Source organism: Pezoporus wallicus, unplaced genomic scaffold (genome assembly GCF_028554395.1).
Source record: "Pezoporus wallicus isolate ANWC-B61680 ecotype Strahan unplaced genomic scaffold, APGP_CSIRO_Pwel_v1 contig_5935, whole genome shotgun sequence".
Taxonomy (NCBI): domain Eukaryota; kingdom Metazoa; phylum Chordata; class Aves; order Psittaciformes; family Psittacidae; genus Pezoporus; species Pezoporus wallicus.
Window position 1 is genome coordinate 1,378,132 of NW_026637215.1, and position 19,248 is coordinate 1,397,379.

At 39.4% G+C, this 19,248-nt stretch overlaps 1 protein-coding gene and 1 long non-coding RNA gene across 4 annotated transcripts in view; one reads left to right on the forward strand and one right to left on the reverse strand.

The window, feature by feature from the left end:
• Positions 1-19,248, reverse strand: part of PPARG (peroxisome proliferator activated receptor gamma) — a 78,235-nt gene that overhangs the window by 44,645 nt on the left and 14,342 nt on the right. Inside the window, exons 1-2 of one of the 3 annotated variants that reach the window (XM_057404210.1) lie at positions 13,417-13,574; positions 8,411-8,507 (exon numbers count right to left, since the gene is read on the reverse strand). The exons of 1 other annotated variant lie outside the window; for it this stretch is intronic. The gene's annotated coding sequence lies outside the window, so the exon portion shown is untranslated. Of the gene's footprint in view, positions 1-8,410; positions 8,508-13,416; positions 13,575-19,248 lie in introns of those variants that run through there. One more of the 3 variants, XM_057404211.1, reaches the window with a different exon arrangement.
• Positions 13,742-19,120, forward strand: LOC130596527 (uncharacterized). Its single transcript, XR_008971543.1, has 4 exons — positions 13,742-13,880; positions 13,991-14,098; positions 17,104-17,133; positions 18,935-19,120. It is a non-coding gene; the product is annotated as an uncharacterized LOC130596527 (long non-coding RNA).

The following is a 19,248-nucleotide window of genomic DNA, read 5'->3' on the forward strand; positions in this document are numbered from 1 at the left end:
AATTGCTAGTGTCACCACTGAAAAAAGCAACAGTTTGAGCTCATCCTGTAATAAAGATCAGAAAATCCAAATGAAAAATTCCTAAACGATATATCCATAGGAAACTAACTTTATTGGTTCTACTGTTCAAAGAGCAATTTGTGTAAGGACAGAAGAGCACTTTTTAACAGCCAGGATAATACACACAGTTTCTTCTACTGGTCCTTTTGTGCTACTCTTCGCTTCATCACAAATCAGGTAAGTTAGAAAAATGTGATTTGATTTGAAATAAGGACACCAGAAATCCATGGTTTAATGGATAAATTCCCGGTTTAGTTAAGACTTCCCAAGGTGAAGCAATTTGAAAAAAAATATGCCTTAAAGATTCAGAAAACAGGAAACGATCTTACGGAACTTTGCGTTCCTGGATTCCTCTTCCTGATCCAGTTCAGACTAGCTGTTGCTGTGCTGCTGCGTGCACTGCCTGTAACAGCGTGCTGACCTAATCCAGGGGGTGGTGGGTTACAAATGGCCCTGGTTTGGTTTTAACAAAATGCTTTCAAAATGACTCTTTAATTCAGAGTAACAGAAAGGATTGAGGAGCCCTGGGGCACTTTTTCCCCATCTCTGGTTTTCCGTATTCAAGACAATGTCATTCCTGCTAAGGAAAACAGAACTTCCTTCTCTAGATGCTGTTTCTCAGATTGCCAGTCAGTTATTTGAAGTTAAAATAGCAAATTTTGTGTCTCACATTGTGCTTTGGGTCTCTGATTTGTTACATTTCTACTAGTGAGGGAGTACCACATCCTCTTGAAAAATGTTAGAACTTGCTTGATATTTCTTCTTGAATGCTTAAATCTATGTAGTTACCTATAGGAGGTTCTTGCCATATCTTTGTTAAGTCTAACGAAACATGGTATTTTCTGCTCCTTTAACTGAATCAACAATGACAGAGCTGAAAAGATTTTAACAGTCAAAATATTTATCAGTTTTTACAACAGAAATGGAGTTTAAAATAGTGGCCACATTGTAAAATATTTTAACTCTCAGCTCTTCAAGCTTTAAAATACACATCCATCTGTCTAAATTTTATAATTCTGTGCTTTCTAATTAAAAAAATTAAAATATCCATGACTTTTTCTGTTGACAGTAGTTGGGGAATATCACTCAGTCCGCTTTGGCCCTCCTATACCTGTGTTGTCCCATTAAAATCAATGAGATGGTGAGCGTAAAGGTCAGATTGCACCAACTACCCTGAAGGCTCAGCACCATAAATTATACACCGGTATAACCATCTCCTCTCACACCTTGTGTACACATTTCATAACTTTGTTTGCCCTGTGTACTTTCACTTGAGCCAAAAGGAATTTTCAGAGCAAACAAGTTGTAATGTATTCTTTAAAGGTGAGTTACAATGTTGGTTATCTACAGTTGTTGGATCAGACAGTAGGACATCAATAATTTCAATATTTCATATCTTTTTGAGTAATGACAATGCTACATATATGTATTTTCCTAATGTCTGCTCAGATCATGGAGAAATAGAGAGCTAGTTTTGCCATCATGCAACACAAGCTCTGGTAACAACCTGATCCATCACCAGGGGTTACAAAAAATTTCAGGAGTATTTTTAAAGATTTTAGGCTTTGTGATATATGCCCTTATATTTGTTTATATGACAGCCAAATGGGTGAACAATATGGACTAAAATGACTTACATATGTTTTTCTTTTCATAAAATGCCTACCGTCTACAGCCTCTGCTTTGGCAGATACACAACTTCCATCACTTTCTTGCATGCCATAAGCTTCCAAACTTACAAATATCTCCAAGTTATAAATCATTAATTTTTTGGAGCTAAAAATCTATGAATGGAACATCAAGCATAGCTTGTCTGGGCTCATAGGCAGGGAGAAACTTATAAAGGAAATTATAACAAATCTAAGAGGCATTGAAGCTAATTCAGTTTCAGCTATGCCAATAAACTAAAGCCTACCAGGACTCTCACTCTGGGCATCTTTGTTCTACTTGCATTATCAAACTCTCCTAGTCATAAAAACTGAGTGGCAATACCTAAATGGCCCATTGGAAATGGTCCATGGCCCTTGCTAAGTCCCAGAGTATTGCTGGACAGTGTTTGCATGGCTCTTAGTCGCCTGAGCTAAAACTGAACCAGGGACAATTCTAAGAATTTAACCACTTACCAGTCCAGTCCCTGAGCCTGTGCCCAAGTTACGGCACTTTTTAATTTCCTAGTATGGCTCAAGCCTTTAAATTCAATTGGACTTCTCTGAAACAAGGGAATATAATTGCTTTGGGATTTTGTTTTGTTTGTCCTTAAATTCAACATGATATTTAATTGTGTATTAGGTGTTTTCTTTCTTCCTAATTTTGGTCCCACTTTCTGCCTGCAAGCTGACAATACCTGTAGTAGGTGCTCTTAGCTTTCAGAAAGCGAAGCATGCAACTCTGAAGACATCAGCATCAGTGAGAATGTGAGTAAAGCTCTAGAACTCCATAAGCCTCAGGGAACATGCTTTTCCTTTGTACATCATTTTATTGAGCACTAATATAAAATCTACTAAACCATTTTTCCCAAACTTGCACTTCATTTCAGCGAAATGAAATATTAGAATTATCTGTGCAAAAAGAAACTGCAGAGATGGAAAACTCAAAGACACAAGTTACATTCTTGATACTCAGACAGACAAACAAGTAAAATGATCAAATTCCAGTAATGGTCATGTAACATTTACCTGTTTATCTTTGTACCACATGAAAACGGAAGAAATTTTGCTGCTTCAAAAGCCCACAAAAAATGGTAATACTATAGCAAACTGGAAAGGGCTTCCTATTTATCTCATCACCTACTCTGAGAATAGGTAACACATACTGGATACAATTAGCACCTCAGAATCACCCTAGCTTCAAGGGGCTAAAACAACCTTGTAGAAGGCTTGTAGAAGAAAACTGACTAGTCCTCAGACTGTAGAGCATCAAAGTGAATAAGGGAACATGTTGTGAATAATGGCTCATAGACGATGAAGGCAAGAAAATCCTGTGGGGTGGCAGTATCTTTTCCCAACGCATCACTCATCTCTGCAGTAGGTTTCCTTTTTTTCCCCTCTCAAATTTCATTTCAGGAATTCTTCAGGAAGTCAGAAGATGCTTTCTTTGAGGAGCTCTGCAACAGTTTATATGAGCTACTCAAATTAGCAAATAGTGCTGTTCAGTATTTAGCCTGCATTGCCTTTCATTTCCATATTCGTAGCTAAGTGAGCACTCTCACCATTTTGAACTCCAAAGAATTCCTTTCTCCCACAGTGTAACTGCCAGGTATAATTACTACATTCATTAGCCCTTCCTGGAGTAACTGTCAGGAAAGCACAACCAAAGTGCACCAATTCCTTCTTCCTCCTTGCTTCTTTAATCTGCTTTACTTCCAGGACAATTAGTTTCTCCCTACTTTGTTTCTCCCCTTTACACTGGGTCTATCACCTTATTCACCTCAAATTCTTTCCTCCCTTTATTCCTCCCTTCAAAATGCAGATTTGAGGAGGAGGGTGAGAGATTGTCCTACTGTTTCTCACTGTTTTCACACCTACCAATTTGTTGTGGGTTTGCCTTTTTTGTGGGGGTTAAGTATTTTTTAATCTATTCATTTTGACAAAGGGAGCCTCATCGTGGAGTTATTTCAGCAGTGACAACAAAAGAGTTACTCTGCTGTCTAAGGGTCAAGCTGCAGCAGAAATTCAAAATTGCCACATGCTGCATAACATTGGGCTGTGCCTTCCTGTTAGTGCAGGGGGGAGGAGACAGGAATCCACTGCACAGCCTGCGTCAGAGAATGTAGTCACACTACAGAGTAGCAACGTTAGTGTATGTACAAGTTATTGTTATTCTAAACTTACCTCAGACTTCAGCAATATTCACTGTCTGTTCTCCTGTCCTTAGTGACAGGAAAGCTGTCACTTGTTGTTAGCATATCAGACAGTTCCTGTTCTCAAAGGAGTAATAAATAAAGCTAGATTTAAAAAACAGAGCAAACTTGGGCAGAGAAAGAACAATGAGCAGGAATGCCAAAATACAGTGAGAGACCACGTTATGGCATTGTCAGCATATCTTAAACCAAGAAAAGCTGCAAAATCTCATAAGAGACCAGACAGAAGAATTCAAAATCAAGAAGGTTCCAACAATAAATGTTAAACTTTGAGAAAGAAATTCAAGCATCTGTGTTTTTAAAGAATTTCCCTGGGTTTTTTTAATACCTTCTTTGGCAAAGATTTAAAGGGATAAATGAATAAAAACAACAGTCTCAGCAAATCTTCCCATTGCCTTATTTACAAATGTCTTTCAATTAATTAATTTCCTTTCCTGATATTCACTGTAGACAACTTTGTTACTTTTTCCCAGCTCTCTTCTCCGCTGGGGCTCCGAAGTCCCACATTGACCTTAGAACCCTGTCTTAATCCACCACTGCATTTAATCTAATCATACTGAACACCAGTAGCCTCTATTCAGATTAAAGATATTCTAGTTATTTCCCAATATTTTAAAGCCAGAGCCTATCTTAATATCACACGTTACTCCACCTATTCTGCACAAATTTTGCTGCACGGCTATTTTTGTGTGTAAAGCAGCAAAACACTGTTGATAATGGTTTTCTTTTTAAAAAACAGAATTGATAAAATCTACAGAAAGCAGTTTTCTGGGTTTTCATTTGATCTCTCACCTACTCAGAACTGGCACCCTGGTGACCCAGAAGAAGAATGGAAAGAAATGCACATGACTTCCCCATCCTCAGTATTACATCATGAAGGATGAAACAGCATAACAGCATATTGTGTACAGCTCAGAGGGCTGCTGGCCTGCGTGTGACTCTTCTCTTGCATAAAAAAATGCCTTTCTTAACAAAACTGTGACTCATTAAAAATTTGACAGATACCATATTCCAATGCACAGACCAGTGAAAACAACGATAGACCATTAGACACATCATTTCACGATGGGCTCGGCTCTGCAAACTCTGACGTTAGCATCTGAAGGGGTTTTCTGTATAAATTAAAACATGAAGTTTGTGGGAAAAAATATCTTTAATATTCTATTTTTGGATTAAGTTTTTCATTGCCAAACATTTTCAAGAAAATATCTTTCTTGGAGGAAAAATGGGCTCTTGATGGTGAAGTACTTCAAGCACTGTCATAAATTCCTGCCTATGCCAATGGTGCTGTAGTAACTATTTCTTAATTAGTAATCCTGATCTAAGAAAAATAATTCCTCAAATGTCAGTACCTATGTCAGAAAGTAACTTGCATAACCGACATTTTATCCCATCTAGGCTGAGTAAAACCTAAAGCAGTGTGATAATTTCGAGCGTGTATTTTATATGAGGTATAGGGGTATTTGATTACTGTAAACCCCCCCAAACTAAACAAGATCTTGTGAACATAACAAATATCCACCACACCCAGTTTAACTGGGTAAAGTTAGCCAGCCTGATCACATGAGGCAGACCCAAAGAACAAGTCTTTGGGCAGTGCCCAAAGGAAACTGTGCGAGGAACCCTCTTGGGTCTCTTATTCATCATGCCATAATGTTCTTCTCTGCATCACAAAAACAATTAACCAGTTCAAGACAATTGGCAAGCTCACATCATAGTTAACACTCCAAGAAGCTTGCAAAACAGAACCAAGATCAATTGGCAAGCTAATCATAGAAAGAAAGTGTGGAATTTGCTTGCAATAGCATTTCTGAAGTGTGAACATCCAAATAATTAAAAGAAAGGCAAGCTAGGAATTCCTAATTGAGCTTCCACGGGACTTTTGGAAATTATTTTGCACTGCCTTCATAAATACTTTAAAACCATTGTTACAAACCTGAACCTTTCAAAGTAATTCTTCAATGCTTGCTTATTTCCTATTTTAAATTCAAGAGCTGTCATACTAAACTTTTGGATTCCTGATTTTGAAACTTAGTTTGGAGTTAATTGTAACAATTCATACTTAGCTGAGATCTTTACTAAAATAATCTCTTCCAGGCTAGTTTAGCAATTCTGGCAATAGCTCTAGTGTAAATGTAAAAATAAAAGAAAGAAATCCAGGAAAATAAAGCTCTCTAATGATGCTTATTTTATTCAGAGAAGCGATTTCACATGGAATCTTTTTGTTCTAGATAAAGCTTAAAGCTTCATCTTGTTTATCATCTCAAAGCATCTTCAGCAACAGCTGGGAATTCTGAAAGTGAAAGCATATTTGCACACCTTCTGTTTCCACACTCTTTAAACCATATTCTAGGCAAACCTCAAAATCCTACACCCTGCAATAGGCAGGCATTTGTCAAACACTTTTTCTGTTACCAGCTCCTATGCGATATTTAAAATAAATCGAACACTACCCTGCTTTTCTTAACAATTCTGATCATTTTTAAAATAAAATACACTAACATGCCTTGATGTACAAATGAGGCATCTCAGACATGCAGTTTAAGCATAAATGATGGCATCCAGGAATGCTGATAGAGAAGTACAGTAAAAACCCCACAGAACTTTAGTGACTCAGTGAAGCAAATCCACCCTCAGTGGCTAACTTCAGGAGGATCGGAGGAAGAGCTAAATCACTAGGGCAGTGCAAGAACTCTGCTTCAGACATACTACAGGCTAGAAAGCAACTAAATAAAGTATGTTTTTCCTGGTCCGGGAGGGAATGAGAGCCTCAGCCTGTGGCCATTCCTCACGATTCCATTAAATATGGCCTGGAATAAGGTTAGAGAATACAGATAAAATTCTGTATAAATAAAGCAACCTTTTGCCCTCACATACTGCTATACTTGCTTATCTGTAGATTTCTCTGGGTGTAAGTGAAAATAAAATTGGTTTTATATTTTTCTTTACATTCTTAGATAGGATTAAAAATGAGTTTAGCAATATACCACATAATAACATACTTCTATTAAGTTTAAAAGCTGAGATTCAGCATAAAATTTTGTAGCTGAAATACCACTGTAGTGAACAGTGAACAGTAACTCCAAGTAAAACATATTCAAGATGAAACGATAAACTCTTCTTACTGTAGACATAAAAAGGCAGTACCTAAACCTATCAGGAGGAAATATGTACATTATGAAAGGCAGTAAATAGAAGTGGCCGCATTTTTCCACAAGCCCCCATATTAGATAGCACCACAAAGCACCAGGTCGAGGTAGTAAAACCTGTTTTTCTGACCACCCCTACTAGAAGATCTTGGTGTGAATGTTAAAGCCTGTAATTAACATTTTTCTTTTCATAGTTCGTTTTTTGGTGTAGCAGAGTGACTCTTTTGGTAGTCTGACATATGTTTCAAACCACCATGGTTGAGAACTGATTTCACAGAGGTATTAAAATATTCTCCTAGCTTAAATATTGAAAATGTACATCATTCTGTTCATATACAGACAGCAACTTAAGTTCAAAGCCTCTCAAACTTCAAAATTGCTACTACACAACCATGAATAGTTTCAGCAGTTACACAACATCACTGTTCAATAAATCTAAACAAACACACAAGTACTATGGACTTCTAATGCAATATTATAACATAAAATCCTATTTGATGCAATGCAGTGTAATCACATATTGTGTAAAAAGTTTAAGACAAGATCATAATTCTGGGCAGGGCTACTTTGTTCAAATACAAAATTCTCTTAAAAGCAATTTGTCCAAACTCAGAGGAAAAACACAGGACAGTGAGAAAACTTCCATCACTCTTACTTATTCCCTATGCCTGTTCAGCTGAAAGTGTTTGTATGAAAATAACATATTGAGAATTTTAGAGACACACGGGTAAGTCAGAGGAATTGTAGCTGGAGGTCTCCTATAAAAGTACTATAGGATACTTGCAAAAGGGAATCTAAACCACCTCACAATCAGACTTGTGATACAGAGGAAAGCCATGAGTCCCCATGGAGCTCATGAAATTCCAATAACGCATAAAACAGCAAGAAGTATAAAATTTTCCTCCAGTAATAGCTGTTATAAAGCCAAACCTAGAACACTCCTCTAACTTGAAGGTCTGGAATAAACTAACACCAACTGCAGTGTCTGTATCAAAATGTTGGTGTTTCATTTAGAGCTAAAAGACGTTAAGAAATTGATCACATAAATTCCAGAATAAGAGGCAGATAAATATACTACTCCTGTTACACTGGCGTTTCTTGAAGACTTTACAGAATAATATGTAGGACTTTTGCTATAACATATATTCGTGATTATTTAATTTCAGGCATTTAGTCTCACTGAGCAAACAGCAATTCATTTAGAGTCAGACCCTGTATTTTCAGTATAAGAAAACCAGAGTAAGTAGTAAGGAACGAGAAGCAAGTGTATACAGGACAGAATTTCTAAGCTGCACATAGCTTGCAGACCTAACCCTACTGAAACAGCAGAACTGCCACTGACCTGGATGAAGCTGGCACTGGCACTGCTAGACTCTATGCATCTTCCAATAAACCATCATCATCTTTCTTTGATACCGTGGAATGTTCTGTGTATTTTTCTGTTGGAATATTACCCAATATTTATTATACTGTTATCAGATGCTATATATAGCCTTTCAGCATTACTGAGATAAGCCATTCTATAACATAGGGTTAATATATTACCTGCACACACATACCCCCACAACTACACACATAACCATACATACATGTTCATCTCAGCAGCCATCAAGCGTACCTGTGCCTGAACATACATCCACAAAGCTACGTAAGCTTTGTGTTTTTTAAATTGCTAATTATCAACCAGCAGAGTAGACTTTGGGATTCATAGACTTGAATTCATAGACTTTGTCCTGAGTGTGCAGACCGCATGGCAAGGAGGTGATCTGCTTAGTCATGAGGGAAGAGGGTTGCTTATGCAAGTCCACGAAGCATCATCTGTGTGGCGATTCCAGAAATTCACAACCTGCCTTTTGAGGTAATTACCTATCTTCCCCTTTGTAAGCAGAATAATTTTTCTATTTGCAGTGAAATCCAGTGAAACTGCAAACTAAAACCAGCTTATATTTAGAGAATAGGTGCTGCTTAAAAGTTTAGGGTTGTTTTTTTTTCTGTAAGTTTGAGGATTTGATGTCATACACAAACCTAACTTTTTGTATTTGTTATGACACAGACTAGAATCTATTAACTTTGTAAGAATCCGTTACTGTTGTAAGCATAAATCAACACATTGAAATTTTAAATTAAAAGTTTTGCATCAATCTCACTACTGCAATGTGTCTCTCTTGTAAATCTGTAACTATACGCATTCTCAAGCCATAGATAATGTAGTATTATGGATAGGTACAACATTGTCATCTGAGTGAGTAACAAGACGGCCCCAGTCTTGACTAGGCTGCTAGGTACTAATGCAACACAGGTAATTAAAAATATTTATATAGTTCATGTATCATGAATTTTAATTAGAGAATGATGTAATTCTTTAGTTCAGTTCTATAGAGAGGTTTAGGAGAGGACAAACAGGCCAAGAAATATAATGGAAGGTGTGGGTGGAGTGGGAGAAAAATGTGAACCTCATCAAATTGGCTTAAGGTCTGCAAAAATTCTTAAATATGAAGACTGCAGAATAGGCCTTGCTGCTGCTTTCCCCCCACCTCCAAACTAAAAGAATAAAAGCCTACAATAGGTTTAGTTGTATATTTCACAGAATGGTCTGGGTTGGAAAGGACCTTAAGATCAACTAGTTCCAGCCCCCTGCCATGCACAGGGGCACCTCACACTAGTATGTTTCTAGGTTTTCTCTTTAAGAAAGCCTTGGCTTAACCTCTGCAGCAGCTCAGGTGGTGTGGGCTCTGCTCCACGTGCAGATCCAGCCCAGTGCCAATCCCTGCCTGAGTACATGAGCTTTGCCAGAAGAGGGGCAGGATCACACAGGTAACCAAGAAGAGCTGTTACTGTATGTATCTTCACATGAACTGGGCATCGTGGTACATTCAGAAACATGATAGACTTTTTTCCCCTCCACTTTAATAACAAAGAATAAATATAAGCAAATATTTGCCTTGTGGTGTGAGAGGAGCTGACATCTTTGTAGTAACAGGCAAAAGAGAAGTCCGTATTGCAGTAAAAGACCTGATGCTGAAGTAGAAATGTAGTCTTTCCTATGGTTGCCACATGTATTTTCTACTTCATGTCTCCTTCTGCCTGCAAGATGTGAAAGCATCCCAAGCCCCACTCACCTGCATTTTCTACATGCTTTGACACTGGAACCTGACAGAAAACACAACTGAAAAAAAGATGGACTGTCCTTCCATAAAAAAAAAACAAAAAAAAAAGCCAAAAAAAAAACAAAGCAGGTGTGTGTGGGGGAACAGACAACAGAAGTGCAAGAGCGTTGCCATTGAATGTAGGACTCCATCTGCATTTCACAGCCCTGGGAATCTAAATATCTGACAACAAAATCTTATGGCTCTTTCATTTCTCGTTCTGCCTTGGAAAAGCCTCCCACCCCCCACCAAATAAAAAGGGGGGGGTGTGTGATGGGGAGCTTTTTCCAAGTGATCTGTAAGAGTCAAATGAAAACCTTCAGACCAGTTAACGGAAACCCCAACGTTTTCTTGTGGCATGGGTATGTAGGACCTGAGTTTACAACAATGTTCTCTTGCTTTGGATTGTTTCTAACTTTTTCTTTTGTTAGTTCACAGAAAGTTAAGTAATATAAAAAGAGCATTAGGTATGAAATAGATATAGGTATAGATTAGGTATGAAAAATAGATCCCTGCTGTTAAAGAAATACCCAGCATTATGGAAATACAGCATGGAATTATTAGCACTCATCATGCAGTATCATGCTAAATTCAATAAGCCTATAAGTGATTAATAAATAAAACTAATAGCAATAACCAATGGGAAGGATTGTGTCCATAACTTCAAAAGAACCTAGCATGGGGAGTTTCTAATTGTGTTTTAATTTTGCTTGAGTAATTGCACTGGAAACTGTTTTACTGCATGCCAGAGGAGAATCCAGCAATAATCCTTGTGACAAAAGCTAGTAAAAGAAACTCAAATTTTGAATACCATAGGTGCACAACAAGCGATTTACAATTAGGCTATCAAAAATTGGCTAGAAAATATATTCAACACCAATCTTAACAGATTATATGTTAAAAAATAAATCCAAAAGAGAGCCTCAGCAATCAAGGTGGGGAAAAAAAATCATTAAGTATACTTTCATTATTTAGTCCAGCTTTGTTAAAGACAGTTTTTTTGTCCTACTTTTAAACTTTTCCTTGTTTTTACACTATAACTTTTTGTGAACTTCATTTAATTAGCCACTGGTATAAGTAGAAATATTGTACTGAGAGTAATTGAAGCTGAGCCTTAATTTATGTTATTGACTTTAAATTGGACATCTGGTTGTTCCAAAAAGCTCACAGAAGAGTCAGATTTAGAGGCAATGTTGAGAGCGGGTGTTTTTGTCAGTGCCATAAGGAAGGTTAAAAAGCACAGCTCCAATATTCTTCAATTAAATTCTAACATTTTGCCACCTTCATTCTTAGTGATAATGGAATTTGCATTGAATGCTGGCGTTTAACAAATTATATTATTCAGGAATTTGACATTTGAGGCATTTCTAAGAAATACATCCTCTCTTAAGGCTGCTTAGAAGTATATAATCTCTGAACCACTAAAAGTTAATAGCTATTTTATGAGACCGATGCCTAAGAATATTCAAATTCAAAAGCGACCTGTGTAAATATACCTTTAAATTGTATTTGATTGGTTATCATTCAAAGTCCATGCCAACTATTTTTTCAGCTGTGTCCCCTTGACAAGTCCATGCTTATACCACATGACTGAACACACCGCTGAGTGATTTCTTATAATCTCATAATTAAATCTCTAAGCAATTTTTGCAGCAAGTTTTTTTTCTGTGACAGCCAAAGAGAATAATGATGTCAAACATGTGACTTCATGCAGCAAATTCTGATATTAATGGGAGCACAACATAGGAAACTTCTCTCCAAAGGAGAGCACTGAGTATCATGTGTCATAGTGTCCTGGGTTCAGCTTAAACCGTGACATAGTTACTTGGTGTATACTGGGAATTTTTAGTTAACTAGTAACAAATCATAGTAACCTGTTAAAAGGTAAATTACTGATTAAATTATGGACTAATTGGTACCAGATTTATTTTCATTTTTTAATGGCGCATTTCAATCATGTTCCAGAGCAAAAACTTGTCAGAGATGGGGCAGCAGGTCACAAATACAAGGCTAGCCCACAACCCTAGATATTTCAAGGATAATTATAATCAATCCTTCTGATTTAAAGGAATCTAGACTCCACAGTGTATGAAGAAATTGATAAGTTCCTGGGCTTTTCATCAGAATAAATACGAGTCTTACATCACCGATATTAATAAATACATCACTGTTAACTCAGCCCTGTATTGTCATGTCCTGGGCTTTTCATCACAATAAATACGAGTCTTACATCACTGATATTAATAAATACATCACTGTTAAGTCAGCGCTGTATTGTCGTGTGTACACAGTGCCCCAAAGTTACAACACCACAGGAACTTGCACTCTCCAGTTGTAGAATACCCTGGAGAGAAATGACACCAAGAAGATTACAAAATGCTCCTGCAAACCTGAGGCATGCCATCAAGACATAATATATTTCAACACAGCATCTCAGCTGTTGCAGGCTCAGAAAGGCTCCCCGGCTTTCTGCGGTTGAGAAATTTAAGTGTGTGGGGGGAACCAAAAAGATGGCTGTTCATTCATTGAGTGAGCCAGGTGAGCACCAGCGCTTCCCTCTGCGCTCCTTCCCCCGAGCGTAGCAGCAACGGGCGCCCTGCGGTGTGCCCCGAGTGCCTCCCTCCATCCCCGCCGCCTCCACCTCGGCGGCAGGTTATCCACCCGCTCCGCCGGTCGCAGCACCCCGCTCCCCTCCCGAGCCTCGCTCCCTGCCCGAGTGCAGCACCATGGACACAGCGCCCGGCTCCCGCCGCTCGGGGGAGGCCGCCGGGCCGGGCCGGGCCGGGCAGCGCCGCGGGGAGCACCTGGAGGAGCCCGGGCCGCGGGGTCCTCCCGCCGCCGCGTCGACGCCCGCCGCGGGGCAGCCCCGGCCGCTCTCCCCGCCCACACGGACGCCGGCAGCCCGTGTCCCCTCAGGGCCGTGCCCCGCACGCCCCGGTTATCCCCGTCGCTCCGGGAAAAGCGCCTTAACCCCGCACCCTTCCCTCCCGCCACTCCGAGCATCCACAGCACCACAGCCTCTTACCCGGCGCGGGGCGCAGCTCCTGCCCGCGCACGCCTCCCCTCACCGCCGGCAGCCCCTCCGAGCTCCGCCACCCCTCTCCAGACAGAAGCGCTCCTCACCATGCACCACCCCCCCCCCCCCCCCCCCCCCCCCCCCCCCCCGCCATGTCTCCCTCAGCGCGGGGCTCTGCCCCCTCACCTCAGGGGAAGGTCCCCCGCAGCCCGCACTGACCTGGCGCTGTCAAAGCCTCAGCGGGAGAAACTGTTCCCTTCTAGTGGGATAAACTCCCCCGCTCGGCCCGTCCTACCGGGCAGGCACCGCCCCTGCCGCCCGGCACCGCCTCCGCCGTCCCACACGGCCGGCGCTGAGGGGCGAGCCGCTGGCGGGAGCGGGGCGGGGGTTGAGGCTGAGGTAACCGCGCGGAGGGACCCGGGCTGAGGTACGGGCGGCGGCCGCCGGGTATGGCACCGAGAGGGACGGGGCGAAGCTGGCCCCGGAGCGCGACCCTGAGGAGGACGAGGAGGAGGACGAGGCGGCTGCGCTGCTCCTGCCTCTCCTCTTTACACCGCGACCGTTCTCCCGAGCCACTTCCCTCCGGGTCCGTGCTCGCTGAGCGACACCGCAGGAGTGTACCTGAGGGCAGCCCGCGGGCCGCTGAGCGGGTCTGGAATTTGATCTCTGCTCTCTGTAATCTCCTGTTAACTGAAAATGCAGGGGTTTGGGTTTTTTTTCCGGCTGCTAACTGCTTTCCTTTCGCATTCCCGTTCTCCAGCTAACTCCTCTGCGCTGCCTGTAGTTGGCTTGGTCACCTCACGGCAGCCTGTACCCCACTATGGCAGGAGTAAAGGCTTTTCTGAAACGATTCTTAGCAGTGACAGAGGTAAATGGCATTTATTTTTCCCTTCACTTTCTTATAGCTACAGATTATCTCCCCACCACCACCATTATCCCCCTTTCCCTCCTCCCTCCAGGAATGCAGAGAGAAATGGTACAGGCAGAGCTCGGTAAGGCTCAGTGGAGAGCAAGTTCCAACAAGCATGTAGCCTCCCTCTATTTCACCTCAGAATCTCTTAAAAAGAAGTTAGATGTGGAAAAAAAAGTCATAAGATCAACAGGCTTTAGGGAGTCATCTTGTAAGCCGAGATGCCCCAGGATACAACAGTTTATCTTTAAAAACTGTTGATCTCTTGGACATCACAAGGAGATTCAGAGGATCCGAACTTCACCTCATTATCGTTCTTAGTCATCAAGCATTTTGAAAGAGAGCCTACATTTGCTTCATTATTTGTATACTGAAGGCAATTTATAGATTAGAGTTGAATACGTCAAAATACCTGCTCTACTTATAGATACTAACATCGCCTACAGCTTTTTGTTTATGAGAACAGTCTTTCTGTCTGTAGAGGCTTGAAGCCTCGTGCTAATTCTGTTGAGAATTAGCTGTCTATTTGTATAGGCTTGAAGTAAGTGTTACTTCTGCCTTGACATATCAAGGGTTGGGTTGTTTTTTTTTTTTTTAATCCATGCTTTTCTCCCCATCTGAAATTTTTAGCCTGGAAATCCTTTGTAAACTGTTTGTTTGTTTGTTTAGCATACATCAGTAATACCTGTTCAGTAATACCCTGGCTCAGAATTAGGAGCCAGGTACTAGAAACAAGTAAAACAACACCTCAGAATTAGTACAAGATGCTATGGATGAATAAACAGGCAAATGTGGGTGAAGTAACAACAGCACAGGGTTAAATACCAAAATTATGACTGTTTCTAATCATTTTACAGCAATGCCTCAGGTAGTTTCAATACAATGTTAAAAGAAGAAGGATCTTAGCTGGACACCTCCACAGAATCTGGGTCTAGCTCTGCTGAGAACAGAAACAACACTGTTCTCTGTGCAAACTGCTGGGGAATATACCCGTTTAGTTTCAGTGTCTGACTAACAGAGGAGCCCCCCCAAAAATCTGGGCTTTAACATGCAAATTTTTTAAAACTACATGAAACTGGGAGCATTCCAAAGCCTAACATATACTAATGGTTATCTGACTGTGACCATAAACTCATACTTTGAGCCTAGACTCGAAATAAGTTCAGAAGTAAAGCAGAAATGCAAAGCATAGTTTAGATTTTAATTAAATTGCAAATAGGGGTATATCATTCAGTGAAGAGAAATCAGCCAAACAGAGCTTTCAGAGAAGTATTACAAATACCATATCATTTTATTTGTTATAAGCAGTATGTTCTCTTAGCAAGTTCATCCTTTGTACGGAACTAATAAAATACAAAGCAGAAACAGTAATATTGACATATATACAAATTAGATTTTGTAAATGTATGTTTTAACAGATTGAGATAGAAAAGGAAAAATTACATTGATTTCCTGCTTAACATTGATTTTTAGGTAGTATTTGGTGCCTCATTAAATGTCTCTTTTAGACAGACAGCTAATCTTAATTTGAAGAATCAAGAGATGAAGAGGCCATAAATTTTCTTTGGAAGTTAAAAATGTGCTTTATTATAGCTTGCGTTAATCCGGTTTTCTGTATTAACAGAGAGTGGGGGTTTTTCACACATGGAACACAGAAAGCCAATCATTTCATATGGGTAAAGAAATAAAATAGACTACAAATATATTATCTGTTCTATAATTAATTCTAGAGTTTCATTACACAGTATTGAAACGGTGATAATAAAGAAATTATTAATTTCTCATACAGCTTTTGTTTGCATTATTTCAATGCCTGGTTTTGCATTATGCAGAATTTCTCACCTACTTATCTGACAGAATTCCTAAATTTGACTGGGATCTTTAAGCATTATGAAACAATAATGAAATGTCAGGGTCAGGCCTTCCTGAGCATGAGCAATTCTTCCTTAAATTCAAAGACAAGCAGAAGGGCCTCTAAGCATCAGTTCTAGTTTTAAAATTAGAGGATAACTTGTCTTCACAGAAGATTAGTTATACTTGGAGTATTTTATTGACTATAAAATCCTTAGTTATCTCTTTCCATGTAAACGAATCACATTTTATATTACTTTTAATAATTCGGTTTTTCATGGTAAGTCTTTTTGAAGAGTTTGTTGCCTCTGAAAAAAAAAAAACCCTTATTGCTACATATACTTATTACTATTTATTATTAATTTCAATTATTCAGAAAATTTGAAGCAGGTTATATTGAATCATATGGCAAAAATAGTCTCACTGAAATGAGAAAGGATACATTGTGGAATCTCAAGGTGGATAAGGGTACTAGTATGGACCATACAATCTCCCTTAAATTTCTGTGCAACAGGTTCTAAGGTGTGCTAGGTAGGGTTTTATGGTTTGATCTGAGGTTAGAACAATCAATCTATCAGAGACTCTGTCTGTGATACTGTGATTTTTAAGACTGACTTGAGAAGGACAGAAATCGTAAAAGCTAATAGAGGTGAAAGATTTATGCCTCCTTCTCTCTTTGCAAAAATATGCTAGTTCCAACTTTTGCTTAGTTATTTTGATGTTTCCACTGTGTCTATGCTCCAAGTCTCTAGATGCCTTACAGAGGTTTAAAATCACAAATCACACAGCATGTCCCATCTCAGTATTCTGGATGGAAAGAAAAATTATCTAGCCAAACTTAACATCTAGAGGGCAATCTCATGCACTAGCATGAGACTATCAGTGTGACTGTAAATCTAGCAGTCAGAAGAACAAGTTTTGATTGTGGAAATTGCATTGCTTTAAAGAAAGGGAGTTTAAGTAAGCTAGAATACTATTACATTGCTGCCTTTTTTGAAAGTAACTGTGTATTTTCTCTTGTGTTATGTAGTTTTTAGGTTTATACATCTGGTGGTCTTTTACTAATAACAAGAACTTTGTCTTAGCATATCTTATTCTGTCTTTATTGGCAGGTTCACTTTGGGAAGATATGTTTGTTAAAGGTATTTTTTAATATTCCACTGTACTTCTGTCTTCAATTTTCACATTCTCTATATACATAATTTTACTTGAAGAAAATCAGCAGTTTAAACTATTGGTGGTGTTTTATACATGTGTGTAGCAAAGCCTATAGTATAAACCACATTTCTTGAAGTGATGTCAGAGATCTACCCCTTGGTATGATTCCAAACTCTTTGGAGATTGCACTCCGGTATTGTTATACTGCATTTAGCATGCTGTGCCTTGGATCCAGCAAAACTGATAGGACTAGGTGTAATACAGATTTTTCATAGATAACTGTAGAGTGGGTCAAAACAAGAACCCTGCCAACTAAACATAATCCTCTTTTTCCCAAACTTTGAGGCTTAGACAAAAAAAGAGCAAAATCCAATCGTGCCTGCTTTAAATTCAGTAAAGCCATGATCATACCAGGCTCCCTACCTCTAATTATAATGGATTTTATCCTTCAACTTGGGCTCAAGGATATCCCAAATTCTTAACTTCATTGATTTCATACTGTCTTGAAGAGAATAATTTCCTCTCTAGGATTGTCTGGTTATTCTATGATTGGATATTACCTTCATGTGCTAGTCCCATTCTGATCAAACAGGTCCAAATTGCGTATTACGCACAGGTAGCAGGCAAAAGAATATACAGGAATGAAGAGCTCAAGTATATACTGCTGTCAGATTCGTTAATCCATCTGAAATTTATTTCTGAAGGAAAACTTTAAAGTAACTGAAAGTTTATGACCATTTTGAGTCTCATTTAAAGACAGTTTATCCTGATTTCTCGGGTGATTAAGTTCAAACAGATTTATGAATGTGGGTTGCTCAACTTCATAATGTCAGATTTCTACAACAGTACATGCTTAGACATCTTAAATTAGCAGCTGATGCAACCAAGACTTAGAGTTGTGCTAATATGAGATAGGAAGGAGGTGGCTGCTCTTGTGGTTAAAGCATGGGACTAGCTGCTGAGAGGTCTAGGTTCTATTCCTGGTTGTGTCACTGACTTCCTGTGGGTCACTGAGCCACTTAGATGTGTCTCTTTTACTTGTATATAAAATGGAAATAATGCTTACATTGCCAAAGCACCATGAGGCTGAACTTGTTAGTGTTCATGTAATTATTTTATGCTCATAAAAGGACTTATGTATAACTGTACCAGCAGGTCAAAACCTATATTCCTAATGTAATTCCTTTCATGTAATTTGCTATGTCTTTCTCACACAGCAACTCATTGATTCCATTGATTAAGACTAAAAACTCAAAAGTGCAAATTTTAAATTAGAACATCCAGAGAACTTTGCTTCCAGGTTCCGATCAAACATTTGTTAATGAAGAAAATGGAGTTATCTTTGTAAAACTGTGAGAAAGGTAGTTTTGTGGTGTTTACTCCCCCATAATTGTTAAAAAAGAATTAATTCTCTCCCCATACCATTGTTTTTTTTGGAGGATTGTGTGAAGATCTCTTGTTACTTCCATTTCCTATAACCTTTGTCCTGCTTTATAGTTCTTATACATTGTTGTGATGGGATTAATTTGAAATACTATTTTTAAAATCCCTGCTTTTTACATATTTTACCCTAATCTCCAGGGTGCTCTAGATAGATGTAGGAAATAGTGTTGGTCAACTGATTCTGTAGAAAAGCAGTAGTAGTATACACTGCAGCTACTAAACCCCCGTGAAAGGCACAGGATCAAGAGCATCTCCTGGTATCCTGCCTAGCCCTAAGGATTAGTTTCTCAGCATTTCAGCCACAGTGGCATGGATCTCAAATTCATGCTATTTCTATTGCAGAGGGGGAACTCTGGAAGGGTTTAAACCAAGGAGATTGATGTGTCTTTCAAATAAATGGTAAATTAGGTTCATACATTTAGAGTCATAGAATAAGTTGAGTTGGATGGGACCTTCAAAGCTCATCTAGTCCAACCGCCTGCAGTGAGTAGGGACATCTTCAACTAGAGCAGATTGCCCAGAATCACATTCAGCGTGGCCTTGAACATCTCCAGGGGTGGTGCATCTACCACCTCTCTGGGCAATCTGTGCCAGGATTTTACTACCCTCATTGTAAACAGCTCTTGTCTCACAGCCAGCCTGAATCTCCCTCTTTT